The 4278-nt window shown below is 42.5% G+C and overlaps 1 long non-coding RNA gene across 1 annotated transcript; it reads right to left on the reverse strand.

Moving 5' to 3' along the window:
• Window positions 1-735: 735 nt before the first annotated feature.
• On the reverse strand, window positions 736-4245 carry LOC123134102 (uncharacterized). The gene is made up of 4 exons (XR_006465497.1): window positions 3806-4245; window positions 3569-3628; window positions 2430-3467; window positions 736-2340 (listed from the first exon to the last, which is right to left on the reverse strand). It is a non-coding gene; the product is annotated as an uncharacterized lncRNA (long non-coding RNA).
• Window positions 4246-4278: the final 33 nt, after the last annotated feature.

Below are 4278 nucleotides of genomic sequence, written 5' to 3' on the forward strand. Positions count from 1 at the left end.
ACTAGAAAAGACTACATGATGATAAATCCATCACGATGCATATATTAGACACGTCAAATAACTCAGGGCCAGGCTCCGAAAATGCACAAAGTGTCAAAAGCTCTATTTTATATGCAATGCTAATTAATGACCAAGATCATAATTCACGAAAAATATATAAATATTAATAGATACTGGTGTGTAGTGGTACCTACTGCCAATGTCTTCAATCTGATTGATCCACCTGCGTCTAGACGTATGCAGATAGCGGACAACACCGGATGGTATCGTCTGCACTGCGAGTGAATGGCCGTCGCCCTTTGCAGGACACGCGCGATGGCGGATGGCTTGACTGGCGGCCGGCGACAATGGCAAAAGCCCTAAGCAGTCAATACACACCTAGATCAGTCAATCGGATGGATCACATTATCTAGATTGTCCAGAGCCGAAACAATAGCCAGCCACGACCGTACCCTACATATGTATGAGCTATTGGGCTTAAGTCATCTATATTCAGTGTAATACTAGTCTTTACACGGGCTTAATGATGCAATTATCTGCGGCCATTAGCATTGTACAGTACACAACCTGCTCAGAGGCGGACCAAGAAAAAAATTTAAGGTGTGGCGAAGTCTCACTAAGATTTATTTTTTATACGAATCAAAGAGTCAATACACACTAACAAGTAACAACACTGACTAACAATACACACTACGAACGAATAACCAAATACAATGGAAATGTAGACATGTCTCAATAGGAAAACAACCTAAAACATACCGATAATGAAGTTTTTAATGGCATGTAGAAGACCCAGGCAATGGCAGTGCCCTACCTTCCTTCTGAAAATCTTTCTTAATTTTATCAAGATCAATACTTTTGAAGATCGCTCGCTCAATGTAACACACCGTCAAGTCATTAAGCCAGCCATCAGACATCTTGCTGCGCAACTCAGTCTTGATGATTTTCATTGATGAGAAGGCTCTTTCAACTGTTGCCTTCGCTACCGGTAGTAGCAATGCCAACTCAATGAGGCGATAAACAGCAGGAAACATGACATGCCTTTCAAGTTCAACCATCTTTTTAGCTAGGCTTGCAATATCATGACAAGCTCTAAATTCTTCAATTCTTCTCATATGGATAATGAATAGCTAGAGGTTATCAACTATATGTTCACGTTCATAATCTGAGAAATCCTCACAACAAATCTCTGTAAGTCTAGCAAGCTTATTCACATTGAACCTAGAAAAGGAGTTTCTTGGGTCAAGACAAGAGAAGTTCTGGAGCAGCTCTGAAGATACCTCATTGAAACGATGATCAAACTCTGTGGTGATGGAGTCTATGGCAGCATAGAAGGTGTCCACACGAAAAAAATGATCAGCTGTGACATTGTTTCGTCCACCTTTTCTTGATTTTCCTCACTTTGTAAACATGTCATCCATATTTGGTATTGGAATGTCGTTTTTGGTGCAAAAGGCTTTGACATCTTCCAAGAGTGGCTCCCAACCATCATTTCTCCAATTGATCAAATGTGTTCTGACATCCGTAACCAATGACATTGCCTGAAATGAGATAATTACAATTTTAGATGCATGTATGTTTTCATGAACAAAATATATCAAGCAAAGTAGATACATATAACATGATCGATCACATACCTGAACAACATTTTGATCCTTCTTTTGCAATAGAAGAGACAAATCATTTGTCATACGAAGGATCTTTAGCATCATCTTCAGGATGAACACAAAGCTAAAAGTCTCCATTTGATGAACCAAACCTCCTGCTCTACATGGAACACGCACATCATCCTCAACAATGCCCAAAACTTCTATGACTGCATCCCACATTGATTCAATGCGAGATAAGGTTGTGTAATGAGAGCCCCATCTTGTATCTCCAGGTCTGACCAAGGATGTTTCTTGATTTTTGCCTCTTCCTGTGGGCATCTCACCTCCCCTAATCTTATCCAAAAGAACCTGTTTTTGCTTGTCAAGCAATTTATCCTTCCTCTTGCAAGATGACGTACTGAGATTAGATATCATGGTCACATATTCAAAAAAATCCTCAACACCCTTGCAGCATCTCGAAACAGCAACAACTACCAACTGCAGTTGGTGGGCAAAGCAATGGATATAAAAAGCATATGGGTTCTCATCTCGAATTAACTTCTAAAGGCCATTGAATTCTTCTCTCATATTAGATGCCCCATCATACCCTTGCCCTCGTAGTCGTGCAACAACTAGACCGTGTTTAGCAAAAACCTCCAACAATGCCTTCTTTAAAGAAGCAGATGTTGTGTCCGGGACATGCTTAATACCTAAAAAACGTTCAATAGTCTCTCCTTGTTTGCTCAAGTACCTACAAAATGTCATATAGTTAGTTGACCACTCCACATAGAACAAAATGATCAAAAAGCACATAGACACTTCAAAAGCTTAAACACGTACCTAATAACCACGGCCATTTGTTCTTTCACCGATATATCACGGCACTCATCAATAAGAACGGAGAAAAGACAATCACCCATATCTACTTTGATTGCTTTGGTGACCGCATTTGCACAATGAGAAACAAGGATTTTTTGAATTTTTCCGGAAGTCATTTGGGCATTCTTAGGGCATAGCTCATCAAATGCAACCTTCACTTCTGGAATTCTTTCTTTCACCCAATCAAGTAGCTCCAAAAAATTCCCCTTGTTCAAAGAAGAAGTGGATTCATCGTATCCACGAAATGGTTCACCTTGCAATGCTAGATAACTTACAATGGCCAAAGATGTATCCACACAAGTTTCATACTTGACTAGTGAACCTTTGCTGTAAGTTGTAACTTTACTTTTCACACTTGCCCTTTGATTTTTAAAATCATCACATGCTGTTTTTGAAATATTGTGGATGCTACATGGCCCACCAACATGTTTACGGAATGCTGCAGCCGCATTTTTCCAACAGTCAAATCCCAATTTGGAGAAAACATCATGCCCAAATTTATCATCCATTCAGTCATGCTTAAAAAGATAACAATAGAAGCAATATGCCTTATGCTTATCCACACTATATTCCAACACTCAAAATCCTTATACCATTGTGGCCGGAAGCATCTTCCATCTCTATTTGGGAGGAAAGTGCAACTAGTTGGTTGAGTTGCACCCATTCGAATATAAGCAAATCTAACATCATCTCTAATGTTGGGGGCAAAACTATCAAGTGGAATGCAAAGGCCTGGATCACCATTTATGTGATCTTCACTAAAAATAGTTATACCTTCAACCCCGTGAACTTCAATATTCTCTTCCACTATAGCTTCGACGGAATCTGTAGTTTGTTCTTCCACTTGTTCGGTTGGCATCAAATTTTCATGCTCTTCTTCCATGGAAGTCACTTGATCTTGATCATTGACATTTGTTGAAATATTGACACTTTCGCGGGTGCTTGGATTTGTTTGTGAGCTGCTGCCACTACCAAGCACTTCAAAATACTTTTTCAAATCTGCAATGAGAAGATTAATATATCACTAAAACATGGTTGAATTTAAGGCTTCAAGCTGCTGTTCAAAATTGCTACAAAATTTCAGAAAAATGAGATATTACCTCTTCCTCTTTTCTTTGGATTTACTAGTCCCTTTCCCTTTCCTTCCATCTTCTAGCAATCTAGACAAAAATGAGCCGGTTGGGCATCTTATTAGGTCTAAACAATTACCATCTTCTAGCAATCTAAACAATTAACACTTTGACAAAACAAAAAAGCCACTGCCATCAAAGATTCAAAGTTCAGACTTCAGAGTTCGGTCATGGGCAGAGCCGCAGAGGAGTGGACATGGGGATTACCTGCTGGAGCCGCCGTTGAAGCCGCCGCGCCGCTGGAGTCGCCACCGGAGCTGCTGCTGAAGCCGCCGCTTGTTGCTGCCGTCGCTTGCTGCGCCACTGGAGCCGCCGCCCCCAGCCTTCCGCGGTTCCGCCGCCCGCGCCCGCTTGGTCCTCGCGCCAGGTAAGCCGCCGCCGCCGGCCCGCCGCGCTAGCTAGGTTTGGGTCTCGGGCAGGGACAGAGTGGGCAGGGACGGAGCATGGACTGCGTGGTCGCGGCTGGGTCGTTGGTTTTCTTTTTTTTAGGTGGGTGGGACCAGAGGGGACGTGGGGTCATGGGCAGAGGGCGCTGGAGCCGGCTGCGTTCGAGGGCTCGAGGCCACCGCTGGCTGCCTGGCTCCTGCGAGCGGAGACAGAGAGCGGCCGAGTGATAGATACATACGTATAATTTTTTTTTGCCAATAATCAAGGTATGGCAGGCGCCATACCTCGCCCAC

Source organism: Triticum aestivum, chromosome 6B (assembly GCF_018294505.1).
Source record: "Triticum aestivum cultivar Chinese Spring chromosome 6B, IWGSC CS RefSeq v2.1, whole genome shotgun sequence".
Lineage (NCBI taxonomy): Eukaryota > Viridiplantae > Streptophyta > Magnoliopsida > Poales > Poaceae > Triticum > Triticum aestivum.